Source organism: Pongo abelii, chromosome 13 (genome assembly GCF_028885655.2).
Source record: "Pongo abelii isolate AG06213 chromosome 13, NHGRI_mPonAbe1-v2.0_pri, whole genome shotgun sequence".
Classification (NCBI taxonomy): Eukaryota; Metazoa; Chordata; class Mammalia; order Primates; family Hominidae; genus Pongo; species Pongo abelii.
Genome location: NC_071998.2, coordinates 93,523,789 through 93,544,007, shown reverse-complemented (window position 1 = coordinate 93,544,007; position 20,219 = coordinate 93,523,789). Strand labels below are relative to the sequence as shown.

The 20,219-nt window shown below is 36.7% G+C and overlaps 1 long non-coding RNA gene across 1 annotated transcript in view; it reads right to left on the bottom strand.

The window, feature by feature from the left end:
- Positions 1-20,219, bottom strand: part of LOC129047962 (uncharacterized) — a 111,378-nt gene that overhangs the window by 22,495 nt on the left and 68,664 nt on the right. The window contains exons 7-9 of the long non-coding RNA XR_008509901.2: positions 8,431-8,583; positions 8,140-8,229; positions 7,437-7,500 (exon numbers count right to left, since the gene is read on the bottom strand). This is a non-coding gene — a long non-coding RNA (uncharacterized LOC129047962). The remainder of the gene's footprint in view (positions 1-7,436; positions 7,501-8,139; positions 8,230-8,430; positions 8,584-20,219) is intronic.

Genomic DNA, 20,219 nt, shown 5'->3' with positions numbered 1-20,219 from the left:
ACTTATTGCCTGCTGGATCTGTGAATCATGAATAGTAGGTGTTGAAGTCTTCAGCTATAATCATGGGCTTTTCTTTTTCTCTTCCTAATTCTATCAGTTTTTGTCTCATGTACTTTAACTTTCTGATTTTTAGGTAGATACACATTTAGGATTTTTATATCCTCTTGGAGATTGGTATCTTTATTATCATGCAATGTACCTCTTTATCCCAGATAATTTCCCATGTTCTGAAGTCTGTTTTGTGTGAAATTAATATAGCTACTTCAGCTTTCTTTTGATTAGTGTTAATATATTTTTCCCAACCATTTTCCTTAATCTATATCTTTATATTAAAACTGTATTTCTTGGCCAGGTGCAGTGGCTCACACCTGTAATCTCAGCACTTTGGGAGGCTGAGGTGGGCAGATCACTTGAGGTCAGGAGTTCAAGACCAGCCTGGCCAAAATGGTGAAACCTGTCTTTACTAAAAATACAAAAATTAGCCAGGCGTGGTGGTGCATGCCCGTAGTCCCAGCTACTTGGGAGGCAGAGGCAGGAGAACTGCTTGAACCCAGGAGGTGGAGGTTGAAGTGAGCTGAGATTGTGCCACTGCACTCCAGCCTGAGTGACAGAGCAAGACTCCATCTGAAAAAAAAGAAAAGAAAGGAATGGAAAAGAAAGGAAAAGAAAAGAAAGCAACTGTATTTCATGTAGACTCTGACAGTTTTTAAACACCAATTGAAGTGCTTATTGACACATTTAAAGTATTTATTGATATAATTAAATTAAAATCTCTTGTGTTTTTTAACTGTGTTCTGTTCATTGCACTTGTCCTTTGTTTCTTTTCCATCTTTGCCTTTTTGTCCGCCTTCTCTGATTTTAATTGCATGTTTTAGCTATAACGTCTGCTATTATACCAGTCCTCTTAATGTGATGGTATGTGTCGGAGAAGGGGAAGCATTATGTAGTCCTTTGAAATTAAGTATTACCTTTGGGCCTCTAATTTGAGTTTTGAACTCTGACCAACTGATGAAATTGAATTCATCTTTGTAGCTATATTTTGTCTCTATGAATTTTATCCTCTTTATTGTTTCCTAAATCATTCAAATAATCTGATAGTTTTAATCAAAATGATAAAATATATATCTGCTTCACTCAAGGAGGAGAAGGAAAAAGAGAAGGAAGAAACGAAGAAATTTTCATGCCTTCAAATATGAAATGTTCGAAATGGGCAACCTTAATTTTGGAAAACATTTTATTCTTCCTTGAACCTAAATTAGGAAAAGACAAAATCAATTAAACAACTTAATAATCTTTTATTCTTCTTTTAGTTTCATTTCGATTCTGTGATGATTAATATTAAGTGTCAACTTGATTGGATTGAAGGATGCAAAGTATTGTTTCTGGGTGTATCTGGGTGTTTCTTGGTATTGCTGGAAGAGATTAAGATTTGAATCAGTGGACTGGGAGAGAAAGACCTATGCTCAGGAATGCCCACCCACATTCTTCAGGAAGACCCACCCACAATATGGATGGGCACCATCCAATCTGCTGCCAGTATCGCTAGAAAAAGCAAGCAGGAGAAGGTGGGAGAAGCTAACTTGCTGAGTATTTCAGCCTTTATCTTTCTCCTGTGATAGATGCTTCCTGCCCATAAACATCAGACTGCAAGTTCTTTGGCCTTTGGACTCTTGGACTTATACCAGTGGTTTGCAGGGGGCTTTCAGGCCTTTGGTCACAGACTGAAGTCTGCACTGTTGGCTTCCCTACTTTTGAGGTTTTGGGACTTGGACTGAGTCACTACTGTCTTCCTTTCTCCTTAGCTTGCAGACGGCCTATCATGGGACTACACCTTGTGATCATATGAGTTAATTCTCCTTACTAAATTCCCTTTCATATATACATATATGCTCTTAGTTCTGTCCCTCTAGAGAACCATGACTAATACAGATTTCATTTCATTTACAGCTCATCTATGATTATTTGCTCTTGCCTCTATAAATAAGCCAGGATAATAAATTATTCTCTTGATGGAAAAAATTTTTGTTTATAAAGTAATTCTTCATGATCATTCATAAATAGGTTCAAAATTTTTATCAAGTTTTAATTTTCTTTTCTCATATAAAGCCTTTGTTTTATCTTTATATTACTCTTCCTCATAGCAGAAATAGTATCTAATATTTGGCAAATTTTAAAGAGTTATATAGGTATAGACTCAGTATATTTGAGATATATGGAAAGTTAGAAACAATAACCTTTACTCAGACTAAAAAGCATTTCTTTACTGTATTGGTATGAAACCCCTTTTTCCCAGGCATCAAATAAGCATCTCATCTACCTCCAAGACGAGATCAGTAGTTGACAAAGGCAAAAAATGAAGAGTGATAAAAAGTCATGAGAAAAATCTACAGTACCACTGACAGTATAGAAAGACAGATTTCGAAATAGGTGTGTTGTCATCGAGCTGTTACTACAGAGCAGTACTCTTTCTCTCTCCTCATTCACAACAATGAACCAAGGAGCGTTTGCTTTGATGAAACGAAAGTATTTTAAACATGATAAATGAAACTGGCAGGGACTCTCTTTTTATCCAACAGAATTTAGGTCTTTGTTGACATAGTAGCCTTTGGACTTTGTATATGCTTTCAAGGTGTTACTGATCCTTGCTCATCAAGGCAGACTGGAGAGGATGTAGTATTTAAAGGCAGAAGTAGGTTCAAAAATAAAGTGTACTCCTGGTACTGCATCTCTTGAGAAAGTATGGATGATACCTAACTAGAACCCCTGGAAAGTGGGAGGGGAACAACTTTATTTCAATGACTAGATTCATTTTTCTGGATTATTATTCATAAAAATTACTAATTAGTCTATTTTTTAATTTATTGTTATTTTTGTTTTTGCTGTTGTTTTGGAGATGGAGTCTCGCTTTGTCAGCCAGGCTGGAGTGCAGTGACACAAGCTAAGTTCATTGCAAACTCTATCTCCCAGGTTCAAGCAATTCTACTGCCTCAGCCTCCCAAGTAGCTGAGACTACAGGCACAGGCCATCACGCTCAGCTAATTTTTGTATTTTTAGTAGAGATAGGATTTCACGATGTTGGCCAGGCTGGTCTCAAACTCCTGACCTCAAGTGATCTGCCAGCCTCAGCCTCCCAAAGTGCTGGAATTACAGACATGAGCCACCACACCTGGCCTATTTTTGAATGTGATATTTTCTTATAAGAAATATTTAAAGTGAAAACTCAAGTGAAATCCGTAGAATAAAACTTAACCATAATGCACAGAACTTATTCTTAGTAATGTCCTTTTATATTTTTATGTTCTGGGAGCCCATATGCTATAATCTTATGTTTTAACAGAAAGTGTTGTCTTTAGGAATGCTGCCCACTTGACAGCTTGTTTATATTTGAAAATCACATTAACTTTTTCTATAATTCTAAACTCAAGAGAATTAAAACCTTGCCTTAATGAAAGTAAATTTCCTAAATACTTTAAAACAGAAAACTAGACATATATTTCAGAAATACAATCATTAAAAATGAAAGAAATATTTAGTTTAAAAAACAAACTTCATGTCATATGTAAAATTTATTTTCAATCATTCATACTAACGTTTGCATACAATTATACACTAAGAATATCTGAAAATATATAAGGAATTACACATCACTGTGAAAATATCTTATTTTTAAAAAATCATATCCTTTTTATATGGCTCTTATTTACATTTTATTTTGAATACACATGCAATTGCATTTGTCTAATACATTCACGTATATTATTTAGGATCCCTGAAAAACCAGAAGACATACTCAAAAACAATTTGAGGAGGATTTGATCAAAAAGCTGCCTACAAAGATGTGATCAACAAAAACCACATCGTATAGTATTGTACCCAAAAGGCAGTAATAGCAGGATTTCATTAAGACACTGGGTCTTCAAGAGATGAGACTAAGGATATTATTTATTTGGCAAGTCAAGACACATTATTATAGTGTAAATAACAAAAATGGCTATAAGGAGAGGGTCATCTGACAGCTGAAATCTGTCTCTGAAGGGATGCTGCCAGACTGAAGCAGACCTATGGGGAGGAACAGAGTGGGGACTGGGGTAATCAATGCCTTGAATTAACTCCTCTTTCTCCCTCCTATCTAATGCCAAGACTTCCTTTGGCGTAAAGCATCATGAAACCAATGGACAAGTAAACCCTGATGCAGTGTATAAATTTCAGCCTCTCAGGGTACAGAGCAGGGAGTAGGAACATGAAAAGTGGATCTGTAGAGGCAAACAGGAGATATTCAGCATATATAGATATATTTGTGTCATTTTATGTATTTCTATCTGGAATCTTCCAACTTTTTAACCAAAAAGACCAAATATTCTATAACTATGAAAAAGGAGAAGAAGAAAGTTTTATGGTTTTTACTCATGAATTATAGGTCAAGCATTGTGTTAAGCACTTTACAAATGAAATCAGTAACCTTATTCACATTTCACATAGAGAAATAAGGCAGAGATAATACATATCTTGCTTGGGTCCATAAAGCCAGTTAGGATATAAACTCAATTCCAATCTTTACTTAATTCTGAAGTAACTGCTTTTAAAACCTGCATGATAAACCTCCAGTCCTTGCAGCATCCCTGCTTCTTCCTTTTGTTTCAGCCAAATTTGATCACTGTTTTCTAGACCCTTCCTGACAGTTCCAATCTTTGGGTCTTTGTGTGTGCATATTTTTCATAATATTATATATTGTATATATACATATTTTTTGCATGGAATGCTGTTCCTTATATCCAAATATTTTAAAGTTCTATCATTTATTATAAATGTATCAACCAGAATTTCCCAAGTCAAAGACAATCTCTTCCTTCCTGGACCCAAAATGCCTTTACTTTTATATATATTTCATGGCACAAATTTTGGTCATGTTATATAAGTTATTGTGTGTACCTTCTTCTCATTCCCAATGCAAAGTGTGCTTCTGGAGTGTAAGCCCCAGACGTGACCTTATGCGCAAGACTGAATCTGATGTGCTGGGTACCTGTTTTTGTATAATTGCAAGGGGTAGATAAAAATAGCTTGCTCTTCATGATCAATAACTATATTTCAGGCAATAGTAAAGAATGAATGCCATTGTTGTCCCAACTTTATAAGTGAGTAAATTGAGACTCAGAGTGTTAAACCTTCCCAAGTTCATATTGTTGGCACACGACAGGGCAGCATTACAACCCAGCTAGCTGGTTTAGATACCATGCTTAACCACTATGCTATACCACATCTTAGAACAGAATACAAACAAGTCCAAGAAACAGAGAGTATATGGGTGCAGCACACCAACGTGGATGTATACATAAGTAACAAACCTGCACGTTGTGCACATGTACCCTAAAAGTATAATAATTAAGAAAAGAAACAATTCCATTTACAATAACATCAATAATTAAAATACTTAGAAATAGGCAACCAAGGAGATGAAAGAGTTATATACTGAAAACTATAAAGCATTGATGAAAGAAAGAAGAAATACATAAATAAATTGGAAGATAAAAAAAAAAGAAAATCCAAGCTACCTAATATCTATAGGAAGTTGCACCGTTTGATGTGGCAGTTTCAGAAACACTTCCCAATCATAAAAACTCAAGGGTCATTTCATGAGTGTGTGCTATGAAAGGTCTTTCAATATCAGGGATTTGCTTGGTCCACTGCAACCAACTTTTTCTGTGATCACTTGTAACAAAAGGCAACAAGTGAGTAAGCCCTAGAGTAACCTAATTTGCACAGACAGTATTTCAACTTGGAGACAAGTCATTTATGGTAAGAAAAAATTATGTTCTACCTTAAAAAAGTAAATATTTGCTCTTTCTAGAAGTTTGTTTCAGGGCGTAGTAGTAATTAAAATGTACCTCAGTTTCTCCTTCGTTGAGGTAGAGGGGGTTCTGATGGTTGTGAAATGAACTGATGATGACTCACCACAGGGGCTCACTCCTTTTTTCTTTTTTGGAGATGGAGTTTCGCCCTGTCACCCAGGCTGGAGTGCAGTAGCTCTATCTCGGCTCACTGCAACCTCCATCCAGGTTCAAGCAATTCTCCTGCCTCAGCCTCCCGAGTAGCTGGGATTACAGGTACCCGCCACCGTGCCCTGCTAATTTTTGTATTTTTAGTAGAGACAGGGTTTCACCATCTTGGCCAGGCTGGCCTCGAGCTCCTGGCCTCATGATCCACCTGCCTCGGCCTCCCAAAGTGCTGGGATTACAGGTATGAGCCACCATGTCAGCCCTTCTTTCTGTCCCTTCAGTCAACAATATTTATCAGTTGCTATATGCCCTGCACTGACCTGGGTGATGACAAGTTAAACATTTTAGAAACTAAATTTGCTATGAGTGGAATATAAGGTGTATGAGTGTCATAAAAGGAGATAAATTTGAACAGATAGGAAAGGGAAAGTGATCTCATCACTGGAGTGATAAGACTTTATTCTGTAGACAAGTAAGGGGGGGATATTTTTATTATATTTTTAAGTTATAAGCAAATGTGAACAGATTTACATCTTAGGAATGTCACTCTGGCTGTGCTGAATGAAAGGGGTCCATAGCTGCAACCAGGATAATTTGAAAATTTATGAAATGATGCAAGTATGTGATAACAGTAATGTGTGAGCAGTGCTGGCCAAAAGAGCATGCTTGAATCCAGCATGATTGAAATGCTGGAGTGAGCTGGGTGAATAACATAATATGAAACTGTACCACTTAGAAAAATGACCACTCAGGCAGCATTTATTCAATTACTCCACTAATTAGAATATTTTATCTTGCTACTTGTGTTATCAAAAATATCATCTCTGACTACTTAATGACACAGAGATACTGGGTTATTTATTTTTTTATCTATAGGCTGAATATTAAGTCTAATGTTTTATTTGACATAATTTTGTGTACTCTGCTGAAACATAATCCCCGAACTTAAGGGCCATCCAAGCCCCAGTGAAAAACAATGTAATCCCTATGTTTTCTGTGCTCCCAAAACACCTTGTGAATATACTCTTACTGTAGTTATCATACTGCACAATTATTTACTTTTCTTTTTTACCCTGCAGAAGACTGACTCTTCTAGGATTTTATCTTACTAACCTTTGACTAAGATTCAATGGGGGCATATCATTATCTTAATCTGGATCTAAAAATCACAAAACCCTGGTTCGAATATTTGCTCCCTGATTAATTTTCCCATGTCTCAGTTCACTTCTAAATGAAAATAACAATGTGTCCCACTCTATTATGGATGAAGTAAACTAATGTATGAAGAACTAGGCAAACTGTCTAATTAGCTAATTAACTCATGTAATTAGTAGGTTAGGATAATTACTATTAGCCTTTTTACCTAGAATATGAAGACATATAACAGATTTATAAAGAATATTTTAATAGGTGAATAATATTAGCTAAAATATTCATACTTACTGTATGCCGGACACACATCTAGGCACTTTACATGCATTGGCTCATTCAATCCTTACAGAAAAACCTAGAAGTCACAAGTATTATTTTGGTTTGATTTTTCCTTGTGTGTGTGTGTGTGTGTGTCACTACAATTCAAGGGGGCTGAAATTACTACTGTTTTTATGCCAGTTTTACAGTGATAAAAGTGAAACTAAGAGTGATTTTATAATTTACCCAAGTTTACATTACCTGTTAACTGGCAGAGGAAAGTTTAGAATAATGCTCTCTATTGCCTCTGCAGATGGATGCATGGAATGAATGAATCCGTTTTCCTTTTTCTCCCATAGCTCTTAAAAATCAAAATGTTTTATCAAAAAATGAAACAAAAACATCATTGATGTAACTAATGAATGAATGCAGTCGAGAAATGTTCTGTTTTCCTCAATAAAGTGTTCATTTGCCCAGCACTTTGCCTGATACATGGTAAGACTAATAAACTATTGAATGAATGAGTGCCTGTTTATAACTGATAAAATGAATTCCTTTCTAATAGTTTTGAATGATGATTATAATAATAACAGCAACAACAAAAGCAAACCATCTGTCAAAAGGATGTGATTAAGTGTCATGAATTGAGACTAGCATGAAGGTTAGGAAGATGGTGAAAATGCAGTAACAGCAAGGTGGAAATATAAACATCTCCCCTGCCTCTTTGATTACTTACCTTATTTCCAGATCTGCCACTTGGATCCAAGTACAGTAAAATGTTCATGTTCTTGAATGTTCATGGCAAGCACTCAGCATCACTAGCCTCCTTTGGAGGAAAAAATAGTGGAGATATTTATTAAGATTTTACACAGCTGTGACTTTTTAGCAATAGTAAACAGATAAATTATTGCTTAACACAAAAATCTCAATCTTTCTTACACATATTTGTATTTTCCAATAGTGGGAGCCGATTTGGGAAATTTTAAATTATTTTTGAGCCAAGAAAATAAGAGTGGTGAAGTTTTACCTATTCTTCTCTCCTTTGTATGAATTCAATTAAGATTATTAACAGAATATATGTCTGAGCACACATTCAAACTGCGAATGTTCAGCCACATTGTCAGGTCTACATTTCCAACTTGTTAGAAATCAGTATTCAGGACAGGAACATTCTAAACCTCTGTAAGAGACACAAATGGAAAATGTTTAATTTATGCCACTTAGACAGACATAAAGGAGATCACATCAAGCACTGATTATACTACTGCTGTTTCCAGAATCCAGACAGACTGTTATTTTCTTTTTTCTTGTGTTTTCATTCAGAAAGGTTAAAACACTATTAATACTTTTTACTTTAGATTGAAGAACCGATATTTATCTTGGAGCTGGGCAAACATCTCAATTTTTATTGTCAATAAATATTCATTGTCCAATTTCCTCAAAGCAAAATTGGAAGAAATTTTGTTTTCAGTTCATTTTTGACAGTTTTTCTGCTTTCTGAACACAGTGGAAAAAGATGTCTTCCACTTATCCTTTGCTCCTATCATTCACTACACCAGACATACAAATAGTAGGGTTCTAATTCATAATCAATCTCACCTGAATAGTTACTTGTTCTGAAAGATGCTGTGCAGTCAGAATTGTAAACACGAGTGATTTCTGAGTTGAAATAAAACTGACTAAACAACTCCAAGTGATCAAGCATTTTCAGATTAGTAAATATGAGAACTTGGCCTAATTTCAAAGCTGCTTCGTCTTGGCTTATTATCAAAATGATGAATAAGTTAGTATCAAGGATATATAAAAGGCACAAGAGAGTGGACATAGCTACTCACTGGCTCTCTGTTTCCCCATAGAGATAGGCCACAATTTTGATGATTGTAGGGCTTGCAATGTTGGCATCGATACATATTAAAGATACTTAGAAATGTGGGCTTGCTGCCTTTTATGCCGTCAGGCTATGAGAGATTCTGTATCAGTCCTTAAGTCTAATCATTGCTCCAAAGTCTATATCTTGTGGCATCCAAGGAATATGTTTGTATTCTATTTCTTTCTGTACCATTACACCTAGAGCAAACTTTTACCAGTCTTCTACAACTCACCAATTTAATATACTGTCTTACTATCTTCACCAACTTTAGATAAGACACTCCAAAATTAGAATACTCAGTGAATTTTTCTTAAGAAAAATTTTAAAAGGAAGGTGTGATTTCACAATGAGACATGTAGGAAAGGGCAAGGGATGTGAAACAGAAGACAGCTCTGCTCCTTGCTAATTGTGTATTTTGGGCAAGCTGATTAGACTGACAGAGCATTGGGTTTATCTACAAACCAATAGGAATAACTATAAAGCCTACTTGCATATTCTTCAGCACAGTGTTTTCAAGGTTTATCTGCATAATAGCATGTATCTAGACTACATTCCATTTTATGGGTGAATACAATGTCCCATTGTATATAACAGATTTTATTTACCCACTGGGTCAGTTTGGAGACTCATATGGTTTGAATGCTTTCCCCCTCGAAATCTCATGTTGAAATGTAATCCCCAGCTGGGCACAGTGGCTCATGCCTCTAATCCCAGCACTTTGAGAGGCCGAGGTAGGGGGATCACGAGATCAGGAATTTGAGACCAGCCTGGCCACATGGTAAGACACCATCTCTACTGAAAATACAAAAATTAGCCAGGCATGGTGGCAGGCACCTGTAATCTCAGCTACTTGGGAGGCTGAGGCAGGAGAGCTGATTGAACCCAGGAAGTGGAGGCTGCAGTGAGCCGAGATCATGCCACTGTACTGCAGACTGGGCAACAGAGCGAGACTCTCTCTAAAAAAAAAAAAATAGAAAAGAAATGTAATCCTCAGTGTTGGAGGTGAGGCCTGGTGGGAAATGTTTGAGTCATAGAGGTGGTTCCCTCATGAATGAAGGGCTCGGTTCCCTCCTCATGGTACTGAGTGAGTTCTTGCTCTGAGTTCACAGGAGGGCTGGTTTTTTAAAGGAGCCTGGCTATTCTGCATATCTCTCTTGCTCCTTCTCTCTCTATGTAATATGCCTAATCTACTTTGCCTTTTGCCATGAGTCAAAGTTCCCGGAGGCCTCACTAGAAGCTGAGTAGATGCCAGTGCCATGCTTGTGCTGCTTGCAAAACCATGAGCCAATTAAACCTCTTTTCTTTATAAATTACCCAGGCTCAAGTGTTTTGTTTTAGAGATAAAACAATGGACTAATATAGCGGCAATTGGTTACTTTTACTATAAACTATTATGAATAATTCTAATGTGAACATTCATATACAAGTTTTGGTGTGAAAATGTGGGGATTTTGTCATTGGTAATCTCCTTGGAGTTGAGTTTTATTCATTTTATTTTATTGTTTACTAATATTATTTTAAATTGACAATTTATAGCTGTTTACATTTATGGGGAACAATGTGATATTTTGACATACACATCTACAATGTGGTTATAAGTTTTTACCTCTCTTGGATATTCATCTAGAAGTTGAATTGCTCCAGGTTTAGGCTTTTGAAGGAACTCACAGAGTATTTTTCAAAATATCTTCACTATTTCACACCCACACCAGCAGTATATGTAGGAAGTGTTCAGTTTCTCCACATCTTTACAAACACTTGATATCATCTTTCTGTTATAGTCATCATTGTTGGTATGCAGTGATGTCTCATTGTTATTTTTATTTGCTTTTCACCACTAAATAATGATTTCTAGCATATTTTGATATTCTTATTGATAATTTGTAATTCTCAGGAAAAGGATCTATTAAGATCCTTTGCCTATGTTTTAGTTGGGGAATTTGTCTTTTTATTATTGAATTCTAAATGTTCTTTATATATTCCAGATACAAGTTCTTATCAGGCAGATAATTTATAAATATTTTATCTCAATCTGTGAAATGATTTTATATATCTTGATGGTATCCTTTAAAACACAAAGGTTTTTTGTTTTTTATTAATTTTAATCTATCTTTTTTTGTCATTTCAAAATTTGTTGTCATAGCTGGGAAGGCTTTGCTTAACCCAGAATCTCAAAGATTTACTCCTTTATTTTCTTCTGAGAGTATTAAATTTTTATCCCTTTTTTGTTATATTTTATTTTATTATTTATTTATTTATTTACTTATTTATTTTTTTGAGACACAGTCTCGCTCAGTCGCCCAGGCTGGAGTGCAGTGGCGCAATCTTGGCTCACTGCAGGCTCCACCTCCCGGGTGCAAGCCATTCTTCTGCCTCAGCCTCCCAAGCAACTGGGACCACAGGCGCCCACCACTACGCCTGGCTAATTTTTTGTAGTTTTACTAGAGACAGGGTTTCACCATGTTAGCCAGGATGGTCTCGATCTCCTGACCTCGTGATCTGCCCATCTCAGCCTCCCAAAGTGCTGGGATTACAGGCGTGAGCCCCTGCACCCAGCCTTATTATTTATTTTCTTAAATTGAAAGATAAAATTGTATTTCTTCACTGTAGACTACATATTGTTTTGAAGTATATATACATTGTGGAATGACTAAATCTAGCTAATTCATGTATGCATTACCTCACATGGTTCTATTTTTTGTGGTGAGAACACTTTACATTCACTCTCTTAGCATTTCTTAAGAATAGTATATATTGGTAACTATAGTTTATGCATTTCATTTGAAATTCATTTTTGTGTGTAGTGCAGAGAAGGATTCCAAATTTATTCTTTTGTATAAGGATATGCAGTTGTTCCACCACTATTTGTTTAAAAGATTATTTATTCTATTGAATTGTCTTGACACCCTTGTTGAAAATCAATTGACTACATGCATATACAGTTTTATTTCTGGATTCAACTTTGTTTCATTGATCTATTATGTTAATAATGCCAACCTGTCTTTTTTTTAACTTTTATTTTAAGTTCTGGGGTACATATGCAGGATGTGCAGATCTGTTACACAGGTAAACATGTGTCATGGGGGTTTAATTTTGGGATTATTTCATTATCCAGGAATTAAGCCTAGTACCCACTAGTTATTTTTCCTGATCCTCTCTCCCTCCCTCAACCCTCCACCCTGCAGTAGGTCCCAGTATGCGTTTGTTGTTCCCCTCTATGTGTCCATCAGTTCTCATCATTTAGCTCCCACTTATAAGTGAGAACATGTGGTATTCAGTTTTCTGTTCCTATGTTAGTTTGCTAAGGATAATGGTCTCCAGCTCCATCCATGTCCCTCAAAGGACATGATCTCATTTTCTTTTATGGCTGCATAACATTACATCATGTACATGTACCAGATTTTCTTTATCCAGTCTATTATTGATGGGCATTTAGGTTGATTCCATGTTTTTGCTATTGTGAATAGTGCCACAGTGAACGTATGCATGTATGTGTCTTTATAATAGAATGATTTATATTCTTTTGGGTATATACCAAGTAATGGAATTGTTGGGTCAAATGGTATTTGCATCTCTAGGTCATTGAGGAATCACCACACTGTCTTCCACGATAGTTGAACTAATTCACTGTCTCACCAAGAGATTAAAAGTATTTATTTTCCATAACCTTGCCAGCATCAGTTATTTTTGACTTTTTAATAATAATCATGCTGACTGTTGTGAGATGGTATATCATGGTTTTGATTTGCATTTCTCTAATAATCGGTGATGTTGAGCTTTTTAAAATGATTGTTGTTTGCATGTATGTATGCTTTTGAGAAGTATCTTTTCATGTCTTTTGCACACTTTTTAATGAGGTTGTTTGTTTTTTCTTGTAAGTTTTTTAAGTTCCTTATAGATGCTGGATATTAGACTTTTATCCAGATGCATACTTTGCAAAAATGTTCTCCCATTCTGTAGGTTGTTTACTCTATTGATGTTGATGGTTTCTTTTTTATTTTTTTAAATTAATTTTTTATTTCAATTGGTTTTTGGACAACAGTTGGTGTTTGGTTACATGAAAAAGTTTTTTTTTTTCTTTTTTTTTTTTTTTTTTCCTTAAGATAGAGTCTCATTCCGTAACCCAGGCTGGACTGCAGTGGTATGATCTTGGCTCACTGCAACCTCCATGTCCCGGATTCAAGCGATTCTCCTGCCACAGCCTCCCAAGTAGGTGGGATTACAGGCAGAAGCCACCATGCCTAGCAAATTTTTTGTATTTTTAGTAGAGACAGGGTTTCGCCATATTGGCCAGGCTGGTCTCGAACTCCTGACCTCAAGTGATCCACCCACCTCGGCCTCCCAAAGTGCTGGGTTTAGACACATGAGCCACTGTGCCTGGCCAGCTACATGAATAAGTTCTTTAGTAGTGATTTCTAAGATGTTGTTGCCCCCATCAGCTGAGCAATGTAAATTTTACCCAATGTGTAGTGTTTTGCCCCTTGTCAACCCACACCCTTTTCCCCGAGTCCCCAAAGTCCAATGTATCATTCTTATGCCTTTGCATCCTCATAGCTCAGCTTCCACATATGAATGAGAATGTGTGATGTTTGGTTTTTCATTCCTGAGTTACTTCACTTAGAGTAATAGTCCTCAGTTCCACCCAGGTTTCAGTGAATGCCATTATTTCGTTTCTTTTTATGGTGAGTAGTATTCTATGGTGTGTGTGTGTGTGTATTTTTTCTATATCCACTCATTGATTGATGAGCATTTGGGCTAGTTTCATATTTCTGCAATTGCAAATTGTGTTGCTCTAAACATGCTTGTGCAGATATCTCGTATAATGACTTTTTTCTGTCTGGATAGATACCTGGTAGTGGGACTGCTGGATCAAACAGTAGATCTACTTTTAGTTCTTTAGAGACTTCCTACACTGCTTTCCATAGTGGTTGTACTAGTTTACATTCCCATCAATTGTGTAAAAGTGTTCCCTTTTCAACATATCCCCACCAACATCTATTTTTTTTTTTATTTTTTGATTACGGCCATTCCTGCAGGAATAAGGTGGTATCCCATTGTGGTTTTGTTTTGCCTTTCCCTGATAATAAGTGATGTTGAGTATTTTTCCAAATCTTTGTTGGCCATTCATATATTTTCTTTTGGGAATTATCTATTCATGTCCTTAGCCCAATTTTTATGAGATTATTTGTTTGTTTGTTTGTTTGTTTTTGCTGATTTGCATGAGTTCTTTGTAGATTCTGGATATTATTCCCAAGTTGGATGTATAGATTGTGAAGATTTTCTTCCGCTCTGTGGGTTGTCTGTTAACTCTGCTGATTATTTCTTTTGCTGTGCAAAAGCTTTTTAGTTTAATTGAGTCTCATCTATTTATCTTCGTCTTTGTTGCATTTGCTTTTGGATTCTTGGTCATGAAGTCTTTACCTAAGCCAATGTCTAGATGGGTTTTTCCGACATTATCATCTAGAATTTTTATGGTTTCAGGTCTTAGATTTAAATCTTTGACCCATCTTGAGTTGATTTTTGTATAATGTGAAAGATGAGGATCCAATTTATTCTTCTACATGTGGCTTGCCGATTATCCCAGCATCATTTGTTGAATAGGGTGTCCTGTCCTCACTTTATGTTTTTGTTTGCTGTACTAAAAAATCAGTTGGCTGCAGGTGTTTGGCTTTATTTCTGGGTTATCTGGTCTGTTCCGTTGGTTTATGCACCTATTTTTATACCAGTATCATGCTGTATTGGTGATTATGGCCTTCTGTTATAGTTTGAAGTCAGAGAATGTGATGCCTCCAGATTTATTATTTATTATTTTTGCTTAGTCTTACTTTGTCTATGCAGGCTCTTTCTTGGTTCCATATGAATTTTAGGATTGTTTTTTCTAATTCTGTGAAAAATAATGGTAGTATTTTGATGGGATTTGCATTGAATTTGTAGATTGTTTTTGGCAATATGGTCATTTTCACAATATTAATTCTACCCATCCATGAGTACTGGATGTGTTTCAATTTTTTTGTGTCATCTATGATTTCTTTCAGCAGTGTTTTGTAGTTTTTCTTGTTGAGGTCTTTCATGTTCTTGGTTAGTTATGTTCCTAAGTATTTTATTCATTCATTTTTTTTTTGCATGTATTGTGAAAGGGGTTGAGTTCTTGATTTGATTCTCATCTTGGTTGCTGTTGGTATATAGTGGAGCTACTGACTTGTGTACACTAGTTTTGTATCCTGAAACTTTACTGAATTAATTTGCCAGTTCTAGGATCTTTTTGGATGAGGTTTTAGGGTTTTCTAGGTATACCTTTATATCATCAGCAGTGACAGTTTGAATTCTTTTTTACTGATTTTGATGCCCTTTATTTCTTTCTCTTGTATGATTGTTCTAGCTAGGACTTCCAGTACTATGTTGAATAGAAGTGGTGAAAGTGGGCATCCTTGTCTTGTCCCAGTTCTCAGAGGAAATGCTTTCAGCTTTTCCCCTTTCAGTATAATGCTGAGTGTGGGTTTGTCATAGATGGCTTTTATTACTTTGTCTTTTTTTATGTTGATTTTGCTCAGAGTTTTTATCATAAATGCATGCCGGATTTTGTCAAATGCTTTTTCTTCATGTATTGAGATGATCCTGTGATTTTTGTTTCTAATTCTGTTTATGTGGTGAATTTTATTTATTGATTTGTGGATGTTAAACCATCCCTGCATCCCTGATGTGAAATCCGGATTATCTTTTTGATATGCTGTTAGATTTGATAAGCTGTTAGTATTTTTTGAGGATTTTTCTATGTTCATCAGGGATATTGGTCTGTAATTTTCTTTCTTTCTTTATTTTTGTTATGTCCTTTCCTGGTTTTGGCATTAGGGTGATACTGGCTTCATAGAATGATTTAAGGAGGATTCCATCTTTCTGTATCTTGTGGCATAGTGTCAATAGGATTGGTAACAATTCTTCTTTGAATGTCTGATAGAATACAGTTGTGAATCCATCTGGTCCTGGACTTAATTTGTTGGCTGTTTTTAAATTACCATTTCAATCTCACTGCTTGTTATTTGTCTGTTCAGAGATTCTATCTTTTCCTGGTTTAATCTAGGAGGGTTGTATATTTTCATGAATTTATCCATCTCCTCTAGGTTTCCACATTTATGTATGTAAAGGTGTTCATAGTAGCCTTGGATAATCGTTTGTATTTCTGTGGTATCGGTTGTAATATCCCCCATTTCATTTCTAATAGAGCTTATTTGGATCTTCTCTCTTCTTTTCTTGGTTAGTCTAATGGTCTACCAATTTTATTTATCTTTTCATATAACCAAATTTTTATTTCATTTATCTTTTCTGTTTGTTTTTTTTGTTTCAATTTCATTTAGTTCTGCTCTGATCTTCATTATTTATTTTCTTCTACTGGGTTTGGGTTGTCCTTGTTTCTGCAGTTCTGTAAGGTGTGTCCTTAGATTGTCTATTTGTGCTCTTTCAGACTCTTTTTGTTTGTTAGTTTTTTGTTTTGTTTTTTTTTAGACGGAGTTTCACTTTTGTTCCCAGGCTGGGGGTGCAATGATGCAATCTTGGTTCACTGCAGCCTCTGTCTCCCAGGTTCAAACAATTCTCCTGCCTCAGGCTCCCAAGTAGCTGGGATTACCGGTGCCCACCACCATGCCCGGCTAACTTTTTGTACTTTTAGTGGAGACGTGGTTTTGCCATGTTGGCCAGGCTGCTCTCAAACTCCTGGCCTCAGGTGATCCACCCTCCTCGACCTCCCAAAGTGCTAGGATTACAGGCCCGAGCTGCTGCTTCCAGCCTCAGACTTTTTAATGTAAGGATTTAATGCTATCAACTTTCCCATTAGCACTGCTTTTGCTGTATTTCAGAGGTTTTGATATGTTGTGTTACTATTACTGTTCAGTTCAAATAATTTTTTAATTTTCACCTTGATTTCATTGTTCACCCAACAATCATTAGAAGCAGGTTATTTAATTTCCATATGTTTGCATGGTTTTGAGGGTTTCTTTTGCAGTTGATTTCCAATTTTATTCCACTCTGGTCTGAGAGAGTACTTGCTATACTTTTGATTTTCTCAGATTGACTGAGACTTGTTGTGTGACCTATCATATGATCTACCTCGGAGAATGTTCCATGTGCTCATGTATATTCTGCACTTGTTGGGTAGAATGTTCTGTAAATTTCTGTTAAGTCTATTTGTTGGAGGGTATAGTTTAAGCTCATTGTGTCTTTGTTGACTTTCTGTCTTGATAACCTATCCAGTGCTGTCAGTGGAGTATTCAAGTTCCCTACTGTTATTGTGTTGCTGTCTATCTCATTTCTTAAGTCTAGTACTAATTGTTTTATAAATTTGGGAACTCCAGTGTCAGATACATATGTATCTAGGATTGTGACAGTTTCCTGTTGGACTAGTCCTTTTATCTTTATATAATGCCCCTCTTTGTCTTTTTCAATTGCTGTTTAAAGTTTGTTTTGTCTGAAATAAGAATAGCTACTCCTGCTCACTTTCGGTGTCCATTTGCAAGGAACATTTTTTTCCACACCTTTACCTTAAGTTTATGTGAGTCCTTATGTGTTAAGTGAGTCTCCTGAAGACAGCAGAAACTTGGTTGGTGATTTATTATTCATTCTGTCATTCTATATCTTTTAAGTGTAGTCTTGGTAGTGACAAATTCTCTCAGCATTTTTTTTGTTTGTAAAAGACTGTATTTTTCCTTCATGTATGAAGCTTAGTTTCACTGGGTGAAAATTCTTAGCTGATAATTGTTTTGTTTAAGGAGGCTAAAAATAGGACCCTATTTTTAACTTCTAGGTCCTATTTTGGACCTACATATATAGAAGGTCTGTATAGGACCTTCTAGCTTGTAGGGTTTCTGCTGAGAAATCTGCTGTTAATATGATTTGTTTTGGTTTATAGGTTACCTGGTGCTTTTGTCTCACAGCTCTTTAAGATTCTTTCCTCTGTCTTGACTTTAGATAACCTGATAACTGTGTGCCTAGGTGATGATCCTTTTTTGATTAATTTTCCAGGTGTCATTTGAACTTCATGTATGTGGATGTCTAGATCTCTAGCAAGGCCAGGGAAGTTTTCTTCAATTATTCCCTCAAATATTGTTTCCAAACTTTATATTTCTCTTCTTCTTTGGGAACAATTTTTCTCAGGTTTGGAGGTTTAACACAGTCCCAAACTTCTTAGAAGCTTTGTTCATTTTTTTTAATTCATTTTTTTCTTTGTCTTTGATGTATTGGGTTAATTCAAAATCCTTGTCTTTGAGCTCTAAAGTTCTTCTGCTTGTTTGATTCTATTCCTGAGACTTTCCAGGGGATTCTGAATTTCTCTAAGTGTGTCCTTGATATCTGGAAGTTGTGACTGTTTTTATTTAGGCTATTTCACTGAAGAATTTTCCTTTCATATTCTGCATGATGTTTTTGATTTATTTAAGTTGGACTTTATCTTTCTCTGGTGCCTCCTTGATCAGCTTAATAATCGACCATCTGAATTCTTTTTCTGCCAATTCGGAAATTTCATCTTGGTTTGCTTCCATTGCTGGTGAGCTGGTATGATCTTTTGCGGATGTTAAAGAATCTTGTTTAGTCATATTACCAGAATTGTTTTTCTGGTTCCTTCTCATTTGGGTAGACTATATCAGATGGAAGATCTGGGATTCAAGGGCTGCTGTTCATCTTTTGTCCCACAGAGTGCTCCCTTGATATGGTGTTTTCCCCCTTCCCTCAGGAACCAGGCTTTCTGAGAGCTGAACTATAGTGATTGTTTTTTCTCTTCTGGGTCTAGCCACCCGGCGGAGCTACCGGGCTTTGGGCCAGTACTGGGGAGTGTCTGCAAAGAGTCCTGTGATGTGATCCATCTTCAGGTCTTGCAGCCATGGCTACCAGCGCTTGCTCCAGTTGAGGTAGCAGGGGCGTGAAGTAGACTCTGTGAGGGTCATTGGTTGTGTTTTTGTTGAGTGTGCTGGTTTTGTATTGGTTGGCATCCAGCCAGGAGGTGGCACTTTCAAGAATGCATCAGCTTTGGTCTTAAATGGAGGATGCACACTTGCCCTAGGGACTCCTGGTTAAGTATTCAGGTTTCTCAGGCAGTGGGAAGGGCCATAGAGCTCCCAAGGGATTATAACCTTTGTCTTGGCTTCCAGGACTGATAAAGACCACCTTGTGGGGGCAGGAATAGGTGTGTCTAAGCTCAGCCTCTCCTTGGATGGGGCTTGCTGTGGCTGCTGTGAAAATGGGGATGTGGTTTCCAGTCCAATGGAGTTATATTCCCAGGGTGATTAGCTTGCCTCTGCTGAGTCATACAAGTTGCCAGGAGAATGGGGGAAAGCTGGCAGTCACAGGCCTCACCCCACTCCCACACAGCCAGCAGTCCTAAAGGCTGGTCTCACTCCCAGCATTCTACCCCGCCACCCCCTGCCCCACCAGCGAGAGCACTAAGTGTGTTTCCAGGCAGCGGTGACCAGGGCTGACAACTTGCTGTGGACCAGAATCCTCCCTGTTGAGAAAGCAAGCAGACCCACAGTGCTTTGGCATCTCAGGGAGCCTGCTGGGATGATCCAGTTCCTTCAAAGGGGCTGTGGATTATTTTGGCTTCCTGGTATGTTCCTGTGGTAGTTCTTGAAGCAAAAATTCATGATGTGAGTCTGCAAACACTGCTGTGTCTGTTAGAGCGGAGCTGCAAGCTAGTCCTGCCTCCTATCTGCCATCTTAATAATGATGATAGTTTCTTTTGCTGTACAGAAGCTCTTTAGTTCAATTAGATTCCATTTGTCAAGTTCTGCTTTTGTTTCAATTGTTTTTGGAAACTTTGTCATGAAATCTTTGCCAGTGCCTGTCCTGAATAATATTGCCCAGGTTTTCTTCTAGAGTTTTTGTAATTTTGGGTTTTACATTTAAGTCTTTAATTCAACTGGACTTGATTTTTGTATATGGTGTAAGGAAGAGTTCCACTTTCA